Source organism: Panthera tigris, chromosome B2 (assembly GCF_018350195.1).
Source record: "Panthera tigris isolate Pti1 chromosome B2, P.tigris_Pti1_mat1.1, whole genome shotgun sequence".
Taxonomy (NCBI): Eukaryota; Metazoa; Chordata; class Mammalia; order Carnivora; family Felidae; genus Panthera; species Panthera tigris.
The window spans coordinates 49,729,545-49,746,574 of NC_056664.1; the positions used below are offsets into that span (position 1 = coordinate 49,729,545).

The window sequence follows — 17,030 nt, forward strand, 5'->3', positions numbered from 1 at the left end:
ACCTACCTTGTGGGCACCTTCATCTTAAACTTCCAGCCTCCAGGGCACCTGGGTGGCTCGGTTGGTTAAGTGTCCAATTTCGTTTCATGTCATGATCTCGTGGTTTGTGGGTTCCAGTCCTGTGTCGGGCTCTGTGCCGACAGCTCAGAGCCTGGAGCCTGTTTCAGGTTCTGTGTCTCCCTCTCTCTCTGCCCCTTCCTTGCTTGTGCTCTCTCTCTCTCTCTCTCTCTCAAAAATAAATAAACATTAAAATCAAAACAAAAATTTTTAACTTCAGCCTCCAGAAGTGTGAGAAATAAATGTCTTGTGTAAGCCACCCAGTCAATGGTGTTATGTTCCGGCAGTCTGAACAGAGACACTGTCTTTGTATCTATGCCTTCCTTTCCCCAGTTGGTCTTTTCCAAATCTGACCTCAATGAGCTTGCGTTTCAACCTACACAGTCTCTCCAGCTCTCAGCTTCCTGCCTCCCCCATTGTTCATTGTATCTCAGTGTTGGGTTTTCAACAGTTTTCTTACTTTCTGGTGACATCTTTCTTTTTCTTTTTTTTTTTTTTTTTTGTAAATTTTTTTGTTTATTTCTTTTTGAGGGAGAAAGAGAGAGTGCACACAAGCTGGGGGGGGGGGGGGTGGGGTGTGAAGAGAGAGAGGGAGACATAGAATCCAAAGCAGGCTCCAGGCTCTGAGCTGTCAACACAGAGACCGATTTGGGGCTCAGACCCACAAACCATGAGATCATGATCTGAGCCAAAGTCAAAAGCTTAACCAACTGAGCCACCCAGGCGCCCCAAGACACCTTTCTGTTCAGTGTCTCAGGCCAGGTAATCAGACCTATGTTTTTCACCTGAATGGTTTGATGCTTGCCTTCATATCTGACTATATCTGTCCTTGAGTACTCCAAAATTTAAAAAAGACATGGTTACTTCTTACTGAGACTGATAGTGCCTTCAGTTGACCCTAGTGTCTGCTTTGGAGTCCAAGTTAGACCCTGACTAACAGTGCCCCCTTACTTCTTGTTTCCTAGGAGCTGCAGGTATTGGCCAGGCAAATCAGGAGGTTACCAGATACAGTGTGTGAGCCTTCTTGATCTGGTGATATCTTCTTTCCCACATCTTTCCCTTCTCAGATCCCTATGCATTTGTTGTTTATTCTACCCAGTTCAGCCCTTGATTATAGGTTGTACCTCTTAGGCAAAATGCTCAGGACCTACAGTTCTTTTTAGGGTCTAAAAAAAAGTTTGAGATCTAGAAAAAAACCGACTTAAAAAAAAAACCTTGCATAATCAAAATTAATATGTATATCTTTAAATGTCCACAAATTTAACATCATGAAAAACAATTAACTGGCAACTCAACTCTACTCTTAGGTGATAACATATAAATAATGTCTGATGTAAACATGTTCACTTGAACATGTTTAGAATGAAGTGGGTGCAGTAGAGTCTCTGAGTATGAGAGTGCCTGGAACCTACCCGAGTCTGAAAACAGCTTTGCTTGATTATGCATGATTTCATACTTATTCTAACTCCCTATGTTACTCTTGATACCTCAGTAAGAATGTAAATTGGTAAAGTAGTCAAATCCTTCAACATATTGGTGTCATCTACTATGTGTTAAATACCATGCTTGGTATTCAGGGTGGGAGTGAAAGGTAATATATAAAAGACAAAATGGGGTCCCTGGTCTTAAGGAGTTCAAAGTCTAGATGGCAAGAAGGGACTTCATCTTTCCCAATTTTCCTTTGCCTCCCCTGGCTTCTTTCAGTTCCTCAAATTCACACAGCTCCTTCTTTCCTGCCTCAGGACTTTTGTAGATGCTGATCCTTCCTGCCACCCTTCTTCTAGCCCATCCTTCAGTATCTGTTTAAATGTCACTTCCTTGGAGACCTTCCCTGACCACACTCTGCCGCCACTCCCTACCCCATCTAACTTAGACCCCTCTGTTATTCATAATTTTCTAATTATTTTTGGTTTTGTTTTGCCTTTGCAGCACTTATCACTTGAAATCACTATCATGTTTATTCACTTACTTACTTACTGTCTATCTTACCTCATTCATTTATAAGCTCTAAGAAGGCAGCAAAACCAGGTCTGTTTTGTTCACAGCTATGTATCCAGTGTCAATCACCGTTGTTTGGCAGACAATAGTGTTCATTAAGTATTTCCTTAATACATGAGAGAGGAAGAGCACACACTCCTAAAGCAGGTAAATAGCAATGTGAAAATGCCTAGAATTAAAAGGAAATCACTATACTCTGTATAATACTGCAATGGTGAATACATGTCATTATACATTTGTACAACCCATGGAATGTACAACACCAAGGGTGAACCCTAATGTAAACTGTGTACTTTGGGTGATTATGATGTGTCAAGATAGGTTCACCAGTTGCCACAAAGGGACTACTCTGGTTGGAGATGTTGATAATGAGAGCAGCTATGCATATGTGAGGATAGAGGGTATATGAGAAATTCCTGTACTTTCTGCTCAGGTGTGCTGTGAACCTAAAACTGCTCTCAAAAAAAAAAAAAAAAAAGATATGGACCTATAATGGAGCAGCTGAGTAGAGAGAGGACAGATAGACAGGATTTGATTACATGGAGAAGAGGACTGAGCACTGAGTTGGGAGAGTAGCATGGGGAGGAGCCTGGTTGTAAAGATAGGTCTGCTGGTCTCAGAACAGTTGGAAACGCTAGCCTGACTGCCTGATTCCCACTTGACAATGGTGGGAGACCAAAGTAGACAGCAGGTTCAGACCATACTGGGGAGGGCCTTGAAAGCTGTTCTGAGAGTGATGGGGAGCCACTGACAGTAGTGATGAGACAAGATGCAAGTGGTGATGAACTGCAGGGTAGATGGTAAACTAGGCAAAGAACAGAGGCAGGATTTAGGAAGATCCAGAAGACCCTTACAGTTATCCAGGGTTGAGATTCTAAAGGCTCTTAGAAAGCCAGGCTCCTAATTTTCATTCTTTTATATCCATCGCTACATCTTATTAAATCCTAAGTAGTCAAGGTTTGAACCATAGATGAGAAAACAGATAATCTGGCATGAATACACTAAATAGTCTTTAATTGGAATAAAAATAAAGCTGTGGAAACACAAGCATACATTTTCTTCAAAACTTCAGTTTGAATCATGAGTGTATTTTGTTCTATTTTTTATCATTGAGTATCTGGGATAATTAGAGCATGAGTTTACATTTTTTTCCCTCTAAATCAAGAAACAGTTATTCAATCTCCATGCATAAATGGAGAATAGGGACACAGAGGAAGAGTATCAGGACTATATTTTGTGTATCTTGCCCAGATACCAATGTCATTTGCTTCATGCTCCCTAATAGAGCATTGTCTGCCTATTGAACACTAATCACGAATTATAGAGGCTCTGACTGCCCCTGGATTTACCTCTGGCCACTGTGACTGGGCATCTCCATATATAGCCTCATCTTATCTAGTTCCTTGTAAGTTTCTCTTTGAAATAGCACTCTGATGAGGCAAGAAAAATGTTTACTCTGTATAAAACATAAACATAGGACTGGTATGAAAAAGATCTTGAGTTAAAAGAGAATGGGAAATCTCTTACGTCTCTTAAATGTCTATGCGTTGTTAAAAATAAAAATGTCTATATTTTTTGACGTGGAAGAAACCCTTGTAGTAGAGACCATGGGCATTCTCCCCTTCATCCATATTGTATACCCATCAGTGATCAGCTGGTCACATGTCCCTTGGAACAAAGACTCCATTTCCTGCCATCTCTTCTAGCTGGGTGAGGACATGTGTCTAAGTCCTTTATATGCCTATTGTAACATCTTTAATGAGAATATCTTATATTTTATATCATCTTTCTTCCTGGAGGATCAAAGATTTTTATACATTTTCAAAAATAGTATCTCTTTAAGTAAAATTTTAATATCCATGGTGTTCAAAGTATTATAATATTTTTATTACCAAGAGATGTTACAGCTGTTTTAAAAAACAATGACTTTCCAACTCACTCAAGGACTTTTTTTTTCTCATTTTAATATATGCAAGTTTCTTTGAAAGGAGGTAGAATAATGGAGAAAGAAGCAAGTAGTCTAACTTCATTTTTAAATGTGAAATAATTTTCCTGGTAATTATTTGCAAGAGAGATAGATTACCTATTTAACATTTAAATCCAAGTTACGGTTAATAAGGTGTAATTAACACTCCTCAAATTTTACGTCAGAAAACTGAAATATGAGAAGTGTATGTCAGTCAGGGCTCTCTATAGTAAGCAAGAGAAACCAATTCTGGTTAGTTTAAATACAAAACACATATATTTCTTTATTTTTTTAATTTTAATTTTTTTATTTGAATATAGTTGAGACACAATATTGCATTAATTTCAGGTGTACAACATAGTGATTCAGCATCTCTACCTGCTATGCTATGCTTGCCACAAGTGTAGCTACCATCTATCACCATACATTGCTGTTACAGTATCATTGACTATATCCCTATGCTGTGCCTTTTATTTCCATAACTGGAAGCCTGTATCTCCCACTCCCCTTCACCCACTCTGCCCATCTCCCTACACCCCTCCTCTGAATGGATTTATTTTTATTTTTTTTATGTTTTATTTATTTATTTTGAGAGAAAGAGAGACACCGAGAGAGAGAGAGTGAGAGTGAGCAGGAGAGAGGCAGAGAGAAAGGGAGACAGAGAATCCCAAGCAGGCTGAGCCCCGATCAGCACAGAGCCCAACGTGGGGCTTGAACTCACGAACTATGAGATCATGACCTGAGTCGAAATCAAGAGTCAAATGCTCAACCAACTGAGCCACCCAGACACCCCTGAATGGATTTATTTTTAAAGTATTGGGAAGGTTATAGAATCTTCTAGGGTGTGAAAACTAGACTTGGAGGCCACATTGCAGAACTGACATCCCTGATGAAATTCAGATTTGGTTGCCTTCCAAGTGAAACCAGCTACAGGAAATGAAATGTCCTGGCTGAGCAAGGGCACAGTTTGGTGACCTTGGCATGCTTTTGAAGGGTAAAGGCATATTTAGCTATAAAAATGCAATATTGTGGCTTTAAGGTTTAATTTTTTTTTACTGTTTATTTATTTTTGAAGAGAGAGAGAGACAGAGCATAAGCGGGGGAGGGCAGATAGAGAGGGAGCCACAGAATCCGAAGCAGGCTCCAGGCTCTGAGCTGTCAGCACAGGGCCCGACGCGGGACTCAAACTCACAGACCACAAGATGATGACCTGAGCCGAAGTCGGATGCTCAACCGAGCCACCAGGCGCCCCTAAATTAAGTTTACATGATACAGATGATGACCACTGTTCCTAACTTAAGTCAAGCAAGAAAACATTCACTATCTCATAAATCTTACCAAATTGAGTTCACAGGACATTGTAAATAATGCATATATTCTATCTGTTGGATTACAAATCAGATCAACATGCCCAATATTAAACAGTCACATGATTTATTTGTGCATATTTAAGGCTCAAAAAGTTGGCCCCCCACACTCTCACAGTCATTGAAGCTGCTATTGAGAACTTAAGGGGGGTTAAAATGGATTATTGGCAAGAGTTCAGGCACAAGGCGAGGAGCCAGTCCTGTCGGTCTGATTAAGGAGTTTGCAATACAAAACAGCTCATGAATTCTTCCTCTGACCAGAGCAGAAAGCACCTTTGTCCCCTCTGCAGACGGTTGTTGAAAGTCAGCAAGATGCCTTCACTTTGGCTGATTTCAGCGTTGGAGAGACAGGGTGAGAAATAGACGTGCTCTTTAGTATATCCACCAGGAATGTCAGCCCCACCAGGAAGTGTGCTTTAACTGTTACTTGCTGCTTGTAAAAGAGATGCCCCACTGATGTTCCCCTATTGCGTGATCTCATTTTTTTTTTTTTTTTTTTTTGCTTAAAAACCAAATATTTGTTATCTCGATGTTTCTGTGGGTGGGGATCTCAGAAGAAGCTTAGCTGGATGGTTCTGGTTTCAAGTTTCTAATGGGGTTGCTGTCAAGCTATTGGCTAGAGCTGTTGACATTGGAAGGCCTGAGTTGGGCTGTAAGATCTGTTCTCAAGGTGGCCTTCTCATTTGGGTGGCAAATGGATGCTGGCTATAGGCAAGGGGCGTCGGGTTCTCACTATATGGGCCTCTTCATCACACTGATTTTTTTAGAAATTGAGGTATAATTGACATGTATAACATTATATTAGTTTCAGGTATACAACATAATGATTTGGTATTTGTAGACATTGTGAAACAATCACCACAATAAGTCTAGTTAACACCCATCACCACACACGATCACACATTTTTTTTCTTGTGATGAGAACTTTTAACATCTACTTTCTTAGCAACATTCAAATATGCAGTATAGGATTGACTATAGTCACTATGCTGTATGTTACATCCGCACTCAGTGCTTTTAAGACGAGAGAATAGTAATAACAATACAACTTTCTGGCTCTTAATGAGCAGACACTACGTGCCTGGGATTGTGCCAAGCATTTAGATGCTCTATATCCTTTTATCCCTGTAAGAATTCTGTGAGGAAGGCACTGCCATGTCTCCATTTCACAAGTGAGGAAACTGAAGATCTGAAACTTTGTGCAACCCCTTCAAGACAAACACATAATAGTGAGAGGCAGCCTGGTCCAGAATCCAGCCTGTGATGGGAAAGCCAGTGTTCCCAGCCACCATGCCACACTGTGGGATTCTGGCCTTGCTTTCCTTCTTAGTATTTTTCTTAATGTCTCTCATCATCCTCCATTTCCCCTCACATCTCTTACTTGCCAGTTAGTTCCATGGCAGTGCCCTGGGAGTGTATTTCGAGAATGGCCACTGGTGAGCCTCTCTCTTATTGGAACCTCACAGAATCAGCCACAGAATAATGAAATTATCAAACTAAAGAGGTCTGTGTGCATTTTCTGCCCCACCCACTCTGAATTTGTGTCTTATGAGTGGCATATATCATTAATAGAGCTGCCTAGTGAAGCATTACCTCCACAGTCTCGGGACCCAAGCTATCCCTGGCCACCAAAGGAAGAGCCATCCCAGCTGGAAACTTCACCAACCCCAAGCCATATTGGGAATCCATTTCCTTGCTTATCTGGCAGAGTGCTCCCCTCTAGCCTCAGCTTGGGTCTGTATTTCCACTCTGGGTCCTCAGTCCCTGTTTGCTTTGCTCCAGCCCTGAGTCCTGGCTGAGAAAGGGTCTTCCTTCTCAAGGAAGGCTTCCTTGTCAACCCAGGCTCAGGCGATTCTGCACTAACCCTGTCCATTCCTATTTTCTCCATTGGGAGCAGGAGAGTCTCCAACACTCCAGAGAAGGCCCACCCTCTTCCCTGACCCTTTCTAGGGATCTACCAGTCCTTGTTCAGGCTGATTCAGCTGGAAAAAAGCAAACCGTGAGATAAAAGAGTAAGGAAAAGGACTCAACTGAGCCTTCTCACTCTAGAGGTATGCAAGCCCTCTGAGTGGACACCATCATCCACCAGAACTTTTTCAAAATAATTTTACTGAGGCTCTTTACATGTCAAGAACAAAATCTGGTGATTTTTTAAAAATTTTTTTTCAAGTTTTAGTTTTTAGAGAGAGCATGCGTTGGGGAGAGGCAGAGAGAGAGAGAGGGAGACACAGAATCTGAAGCAGGCTCCAGGCTATCAGCTGTCAGCATAGAGCCCGATGCGGGGCTCGAACTCACAGACCGTGAGATCATGACCTGAGCTTAAGTCAGATGCTTAACTGACTGAGCCACCCAGGTGCCCCCCAAATCTGGTGATTTTTAAAGTAAATTTATCAAATAGTGCAACCATCAACATAAGTCCACTTAGGAACATTTTCATCACCCGAGGAAGATCCGTCATGCACCTTTGCTGTTAATGCCCTGCCTTCCACCCTGGGGTACCACAAATCTAATTTCTGTCTCTATAGCTTGGTTTTTTATGGATGTTTCATGTAAAAGGAATCATATACTATGTGGTTACCTGTGTCTGGGTACTGTCACTAAGCATCAGGTCTTTCAGATCCCTCTGTAATTTGATCCTTTTTAATGCTGAGTATCTTTTCATTGTATGGATATACCACGGTTTGTCCACTCACAAACTTTTATGAGCATTTAGGTAGTTTCCAATTTGGGGCTATTATGAATAATACTGCTGTAAACATTTGTGTGCAAGTCTTTGTGTGGATCACTGGAACTCTTTTCAGACTTAATAGGCCTGTCTTTTTGTTTTTTTCCTAGTCCTAACTGTCAAGTTCCTATATTTCTTTCGGACACGATCCTTAGCCATTGGCTCATTTGGAAAGCAGAAAATATTCATAGTCCCCAAGCCAGTGAGTGATCACATCAATCATAGTTCAGATTACTAGCTTCACTTATTTACCCAAATATTGTCTGAAACTTCTTAGAGACTCAGTTACTCACCTGGAGAAGGTGGAACCCTTCACAAATCCCCTGACACATATTTCTTCATTCGATTGCTTTCCTTTTTAAAAAGGTTTTAACAAATTTTCTATTGATGGTCTTTCAGATTGTTTTCAAACTTTTATTATTACAAAAAGCACTGTAAGTGGATAATCTTGTAAACTTGTATAAGTCGTAAGTACAGTATGTCTATAGAATAAATTCCTCAGAGTAGAATTTGAGTCAAAGGTATATGTTCTTATAATTTGGATAGGTATTGTGAAATGTTTCTTCAATGTGGTGACAATGTATGCATATTTCCTCATACACTCATTAGCGTTTGGAATCCCAACTGTTTTTTTTAAAAAACAATTAAAAAATATTGTTTTGTAATCTAAGCTAACCTAACAGGTCTAAGGTAGATCTCAACATGATTTGAATTGCATTTCTCTTTTGATGAGTGAAGTTGAGCATATTCTTATGTACCTAAAAGCCAATTTTGTTTCTTTTGTGAATTCTCTGTTTCTATCATTTTCCGCATTTTTCAGTCTTTTCCTTATTGCTTCATGGGACACTTAACCCTTTGTTTTGGTAGAAGTTGCAAATATTTTCTTTCTTTTCACTTTGGTTGTTTTGTCAAACAGAATTTATTTATGTGTTCATTTATTTGTTTATTTATTTTTGTGGTAAAATATATATGACATAAAATATATTTTAACCATTTTTAAATGTACAATTCGGTCGCCTTAAGTACAGTCACCATGTTGTACAACCATCAACATTATCCATTTCCAGAACAGAAATCCAAAATAGAAACTCTGTACCCATTAAATAACAGCTCCCTTTTCCTCCCTCTGTGCCCCAATCCCGGCCCTGGTAAGCACTATTTCCACTTTACGTTTCTGTGAATTTTACTACTCTAGGTATCTCATATAAGTGGAATCTGACAGTACTTGTCCTTTTGTGACTGGCTTATTTCATTTAGCATAATGTCTTCAAGGTTCATCCATGTTGTAGCACGTGTCAGAATTTCCTTCCTTTTTAAAGCTGAATAATATTCCATTGTATGTATATGCCACATTTTGTTTATCCATTTATCAGAATTTTATTTTAATGTGGAAAAATCTCTTTTTTAAATGGGCTCTAATATTTAGGCTAATCAAGGGTATAAAAATTCTTCTCTACTTTCTTCTACTTCCTTTATAAATTAATTTTTTTAATTTTACATTTGAAGCTTTGAATCAGCTATAATTTATTCTAGTTGAATTTTCAGGGTTTGCATCTAACAAAAGAAGAAAGTCATTTTGAAGATTGGGTTCCCCAAGACACAGATTCTGGTACAGAGATTTGAATGCAAGAAGTTCGATAGGGAGCCCTCTCAGGAATCATATCTATAAAGGAGTGAAGGAAGCAAAACTGAGAAGAGGGAGAAGTTGAATTGAAATGCAGTGGCAGCAAATCTTTAGCCAATTCCATGAGTTCTGCACCTGGAATGGTTGCAGAATTGTCTTAAATTGAGCAAAGGTCCAGGCATTTGCACCCCTGCATCAACCAGTCCTTGGATGTTATGGACCCTAAGAGTATAATTTTGGATGAGGCAGTCCCCTTCTGCTGACTTCAGTTCCTAGGGAGGGACTCAGCCAGGAGCCTCAGTGAACAGCACTTTCAGCAGCTGTGAGAATCGGTGCCTTGGTCCTGAAGCGGGCATATGGACGGTGTACCACAGCATCCACAACACTGCCTTCCAAACACCATGTAGTAATTAATGCATCTCTTTGCTCACTTTATTATATACAAAAACCCATATGTGTTTGGGTCTATCTCTGGACTGCTCTATTTTGCTCCATTGATCTATTTTTTCATACATCAGTAGTATACTGTTTTAAAAATTATAGTTTTAAAATATATTTTAACGTATGCTAGGGCTAGTCCCTTCTCATTAACATCAAAATTTTCCTGGTTATTCTTGCTTGTTGATATTTCTATAGAAACTTTAGATCAGCTTGCTAATTAAATTTGGGTAGAGGAGGATGACTGGATTAAATTTATAGATTAATTTAGAGAAAACAGACATATTTATACTATTGAGTCAGCATCCTCTCCATGAATATGTTTGGACTTTTTATTTGTTCAAATTATCTTTCATTTTCCTCACCAGTGTTCTAAACTTTTCTTTCTATAGTTATTATGCATCTATTATTATTTAATTTATCCTTAACTTTTATCCTTAAAAAAAATTTTTTTAATGTTTATTCATTTTTGAGACAGAGAGAGAGCATGAGTGGGGGAGGGGTAGAGAGAAAGAGAGGGAGACACACAATCCAAAGCAGGCTCCAGGCTCTGAGCTGCCAGCACAGAGCCCAATGTGGGGCTCAAATTCCCGAACTGTAAGATCATGACCTGAGCCAAAATCAGATGCTTAACTGACTGAGTCACCCAGGCGCCCCTATCCTTAAAATTTTTTTTATAAGTGGGGTCTTTTCTGTAGATTCCTGCCTGATTGTTGGTATATATGAAGATTAATTATTTCCATACATTAATTTTGAATGCAACCACCTTACTATATTGTCTTACTGCTTATGGTAGTTGTTTAGTTGATATTCTTAGGGTTTTCAGATATGCAGTTTTATCACTTTCAGATAATGACATTTTTGCCTCCTCTTTTCTAATTATTCAGCCTCTAATTTCTTCATTTGACTTAATAAGCAAAAGTACAGGATATTTTAAAACACTAAAATCCTGAAACACATAATTCACAACAGGAAAAGAAAGCCATTGTGTATACTTTTACAGCTGTGGTAACTACACTCTTTATAATTATATGTTGTAGTTATAATCTTGTCAGTGGCTGTTTCCATTGGAAATTATGATTTTCCTTGAGGGCAAGGATTGTGTTATTCACTTTTATATCCCTGGCACTTAGCTTAGTGCCTCAATAAATGTCTGTTGAAAAATTAAAGAAAAACCAATAATCCAATAACCAAAAACCAAAAACCAATAATCCTAAACAAGTAAAATAACTATCATTTACAAAGTGTCTGTTAATGTCGACTAGCCCAATTTCTCTTAAATTTTTTTAAACCATGGAACATAAAATAATGTTTTTTTTGTTTTTTTTTTTGTTTTTCTTAGGTCTGGACACCTTCTCTCCTTGATCGAGTTCTCTGTTCTGCTAACCAAGTGTCTGCTTCAGAAGCCTGATAACCTCTCTATCACCAAACACCAACCGGCCGAGACCAAGTGAGCCATGCAGGTCAGCTCCAGTACCCTGGACAACCTGGAGAATCAAAGACTCCAACCTCCAGGTATAGAGCAGATGTAATGTGGGTAATTCTGGAGAGCATAGGCCAAAGACTGAAATCCTTCTGATCAGTTCTATATTTGGTGTCTGTCATTTTGAAACATCTTTGAGAAAAAAAGAAATAGGTCCTGGCCTACTCTGAGGTCTCTCAATTTTTCTGGTGGTCTGAAACATTCTCAAAATAACACAAGCAGTAATTGACTCAGCCAGAACTTGAGGTTACATTCACTGACTCCAAGTCTAGTGCTCTCTACAGTAGACTACCATGTTACTTCTACTGATTTTTACTCACCAGAAACTGGTTTAGTTCTCTTCTATTTAGGTGATGGTGGGTGAGAGTGCCTTCTAATTTACAAAAATGTTGTCAGTATTCCTACGAATATTAGCACACAAAAGGAAATTATAGTAACAATAAGAATAAAAATCTCAGCCAGAATTTGCAGAAAAGATACAAGGTAATACAATAATGAAGTACTATTTTACATTTATTAAGCCACCAACAAATTCTGTGGTAATAATTTCTAATGACAGAAGATTGTGCTGAAATGCTCCTGATGCAGCAGTATAAATGCTCTAATGTTTTTGGAAAGCAATTTGGTAACAGATACCAAGAGACCTAAAGATAGATGTTCACACTCTTTTACTCCATCATCCTACTACTCAGAATTTATGTAAGGAATTAATTCAGTTGAAAAGATAGTCATCTGAAGGAAGATATTAATTTTATGTAAGATGTACTCTATAATAAAAAGAAACTGAAATGGCCAACAATAGAGGATGGTTTTAAAAAATTATGCTACATCAACTGAAGGGAATGTTATATTGACATTAAAATAAGATTTACAAATACTACATAATAATATATGGAAAGAGTGCTTTATGACAGTAGGAAGTTAAAAAATAAACACAAGAGTACAATGCACACAAAGATAATACTCAAGCCCCCACCCTGCAAAAATATGTATCAACTAGGGAGAAACATAGAAAAAAAGAAAATAGATGTATTAGGGACTGATATAATTTGTTTAATGTTTATTTATCTATTATTTTTGAGAGAGGGGGGGCAAGGAGGGAGGCCAGAAAGAGAGGGAGAGATAGAGAATCCAAAACAGGCTCCCTGCTGTCCATGGAGAGCCAGACACCAGGGCTCAAACTCATGAACCATGAGATCATGACCTGAGCTAAAGTCAGAAAAGCTTAACTGACTGAGCCACACAGGTGCCCCAGGCAGTGATATAATTAAAAACTGCCACAAGGTGAGTTCCCCAGAAAATGGATTCTGAGATGGAGATTTGAATGCAAGAGGGTTCTACCTCTTGATCCCTCATGATCAGCACCTGGGAGAGAGTGATGGCAGCAGGAGTGGGTAGAGAAAAAGTTGGGCTCATTGCAATCCCAGGAGAGATGCTGAAGCTGGACTGGCCTTGGTACTGGTAAGCAGGAGTGACTTTGGATGAGCCTAGTGGGCATCTTTCCCTGAGGAAAACTTAGAGGAAGGTTAATGGAAAAAACTGGTCTCTTCCACTGCAACTGGTCTCAAGGTCCCACCTAGTACTCATTAACTCCACCTTCTACTGTCCATGATGAAGTTCACTCACCCTTAGCTAGTGGTTTTTCTGGACTAGGTGGTTTTTCTAAGTGGCCCAGATTCTGTGCCTTAGGGACTTGATCTCCTGGTCACCTTGCCCTTCTCAGGCTAAGGCTGCTGCAAGGGAATACAAAGTGGTCACCCATATCCTGAGGTCAAATATATTCTTCCATGTTCCTATCTCCTCCAGATGTTTAGGGTCAACTTCTCCCTTAGGATAGTGACTTCTTTCTATGCCTGCTGATTTCTTCACATGAGAAACCCAAGGTGACTAAGCAGCGGACAAAACTTGAACTTGAATAGGATTCTTGCTGTGCACCCTGGTGGAACATCCTTTATCTGGGAGCCAAGATCTCTAAATTCACAGAGCCCAGAGTTGCAGGAACAAGTGCAGAAATTCTCCCCGTGGACCTCTGGGAGTGTGGGTAAGCAGGGACACTTCTACTTCTACCCCTCAGTTCTTAGACCCACGTACTCGGACCATTAGGGACACCACACTATATAATAGCTGTTGATTTAGAGTATATTCTGTAAGGTATCACCTCTAGGCCAGTCTCTCAGTTGTATCTCAATAAGCCTTTTCATTGTTCTATCTGTGTGGTGCAGTATGGGATAAGGCCAGGGGATCCCATGATCATATACCCACTACCACACCTCACCTTATCCCTATTTGTGGATCAAACACTCTGTAAGCCCTCGGATAATGATGTTGTCTAGGGCCCTGTAAATAGGAAAGGCAAACTCACAGCTAAAATATTTGTCAGTATCAGTCAAAATTAATTATTACCAGGGTTGAAGGAATCCAGTAGAAGTCAACTTTACACCAAAAGACTGATTGATCTCCCCTAAGTTATGGTGCTGTATTAGGAACATAGGATTGGTCTCTATTGCTGGAGGTTTGGAAATTTGGTAGTGGCAGTAGCTAAAGCAGTATTGGTGAGTGGAAGCCCATACTGTTGAGCCCATATGTATCTACCATTCCTGCCACCATGGCTACTTTGTTGTGCCAACACTGAGGCCAACACAAAAGCTAGCTGATGTCAGCTGGCTGAGCCATTCTGTTTAGTGCTTAGTGTGTTCTGTGGTTCAGTTAAGAGTTCTGGGTGTTTAAAATGACTCAGATATGGAATTTGGGCAAGCAATCATGAATTTTTATTGGTATTGCTGTCCTCAGCCTCAATTATTTTGATTGGATATATTGAACAATACTCTTGTTGGCTGCCCATCTATCTTGCCCATAAGGATACTCTTTTCAGTTATCCATCTCCGTAGCTTTCTAAGGACCATGCCCCTCTTTCTGCCTCTCCAACCTTGCCTCTCACTACAATAGTTGAATGCATTTTGCTTCTAAAGTTTAAGCACTGCCACTACCTCTAATATTTCAGACTACTCTCATCCCCATTATTATAAAGGAGCCCAGTTCTGTGATGACACCTCTAACCACAAGTTCTGGACTATAAGGGAGAGCCACCAGTGAGTTTCTCAGTGAATCTGATGTCCCTCTTACCAGGTCCTTCCTTACTGCTTTGGTCTTTCCTCTGAGCCTTCACATGGAAAATGGTCATCTGGTGGAGTTTTCAGCCTCACATAATAAATCCACTCAAGTATGCTTCCTTCTACGACACATTGGTTCCTTTTTCCATTGTCTGCAAAAGAAGTTCTGGCATTTACTTCTCATTGAGTGTGGGCATCACTTTCTCCAAGTATCTAAGAGCCATCCTAGCAGTGTAAACTGCCAAAGCCCAGGAGAATGCTTCCATATCAACACTCCCTTGGCCAACTTTATATGGTACTTCCCCTTGATTCTACACCCTCAGAATCCAATCCTGTACATCCTCTCTTAGCTCATATTGGCTATGTCCTGCAGCTCCTTCAGGGTATAGTTCCTTTCTTCTTCTTGCAGACCCAGTGCATCTGTGACTGCATTTGTTGTGACTTAATGCACTATGTTATTGACTATAATGGGTTATGATGGGTCTAGTGGCGAGAAGGGAAATGGTGGCAGATTCGGATAGGACATATGTTGTCTTGCAAGTCAGAGGCATAAGTACCATCCTTATGGGAGTGATGAGTACCAGCCTTTGACAAGGAGTAGGCCCTTTATGCACACCTAGAGGCTTCAAGGGAATATGCAGCTTCAAGATTTCTGTCACATCAACCCAAATACCCACCTCCCATTTATCAGGGTCACACTCTTTCCCAATTAGAGCTTCAACCTAAGTGTAGCAGACCCGCCACTGAAAAGTTAATGTCTTCTGGAGCTCTGCTAATTTGATGCTTAAATCTTGAGCCTGATCTTTGATTTTAGCTGCCCTCCAGCTATTGGAAATGACAGTCTCATTGTGCTCTGCAAAGAGGCCCTCTGGCTTTCATGTTTAGCCATTAATTACTGATTAATTGTGCTCAGCCTTTCCTTGTCTTTCTCCAGAGCATCTCTTGCCCTTATAATTACCAATTTCCTCATGCTTCTCAAATACTGGTTCCATTGCCCCAACCAGTGCCCTCCATTCCAAAAGTATGCCATTCCAGAAACTGTCAACAATCATACCACTGCTGCGGGCCCGGCTTTATCCATGCTCTTGATGGGGTCCTTATTTCCAGATAGCTGGTGGGTGACTCAGATTTAGCACCTACTTTCTTGCGCCACTCCCGCAATCAGCTGTCACAAGCTGGGTTTCCTGGGAGGCAGAGTCTGCCATGGAGAGCAACATGCAGGAGGCTTATTAGAGGGCACTCTTAGATCAGCATTTGTGGGAGTGTAAAGAAGTAGAATTGAGCAGGGAAGCTTGACTGAAGCTGTCACAACACAGGCTTCTGCAGACCCCAAGAAAGTCTCTGGAACTGGGATGGCCCTGAAGAGTTGCCCTCACTTTGGGGACCTTGACCAGTCATTGGGTGGGGGCTGCTATGTCCCCTGGGAAGGGGACATAATTTGGATGAAGCTGCTCAGTTCAGCAGAGGATAATCTCAGGGTGGAGGAGGTTAGCTGGGATCTGTCAGCCATCCACCCTCCCTGCAGCTAGCTAAAAGAATACATGCCTGAAAGAAGGGTCTGGATTTGAGCAGCACACTACAGTGTTCATTGTGATGTTTTTTAAGTTGTTATAATTAATTATATTTTAACAGAAAAAAAAAATCAAGTCATTAAAAAAATACCCAGGAGTAGGGCGCCTGGGTGGCTCAGTCAGTTAAGCGTCTGTCTTCAGCTCAGGTCATCATTTCACTGTTCACAGTGAGTTCAAGCCCCACATCAGTCTCTGCTGTCAGTGCAGAGCCTGCTTCAAATCCTTTGTCCCCCTCTCTATCTGCACCTACCCCATTCACGCTCTCTCTCTTTCTCGAAAATAAAAATAAATAAAAACTTTTAAAAAAATGCCCAGGAGAAAACAGTGCCATCTTTTCTGTGCTTTCCTCCAGAGTCTTAGTGGTTTGTCCTGGGGAAGGTTTCCCCACCTGAAGAATGGCCCAGACAAAACAAATAGAAACTTGGGCGTGCCTTGGTCAGTGAAACTACCGATAGGGGGTCAATTAGCCTCTCGTGACTCACCATTCCCCAACCCACCCAACCCAGACCAGAAAGAGGCAAGTCAGGTGGGGCCTTCAGGCTGCTTCATGGCAGAACAAGCCGGCAAACCTGTGTAACCTGAACAAATAATTCGAGGCTTGCTTAGAGGCCTATTGCCACATGGCACCCACGCTAAAAACACATAAATCTGATGCCTAAGACCTTGAAAATCAATTTATGTCTTTACTGAA

General features: G+C 40.4%; 1 protein-coding gene across 4 annotated transcripts in view; it reads left to right on the plus strand.

Annotated features, from left to right (window-relative positions):
- Window positions 1–17,030, plus strand: part of PAQR8 (progestin and adipoQ receptor family member 8) — a 117,010-nt gene that overhangs the window by 28,481 nt on the left and 71,499 nt on the right. For all 4 annotated transcript variants that reach the window (XR_006217681.1, XR_006217682.1, XR_006217683.1 and 1 more), the window contains exon 2: window positions 11,518–11,690. The gene's annotated coding sequence lies outside the window, so the exon portion shown is untranslated. The remainder of the gene's footprint in view (window positions 1–11,517; window positions 11,691–17,030) is intronic.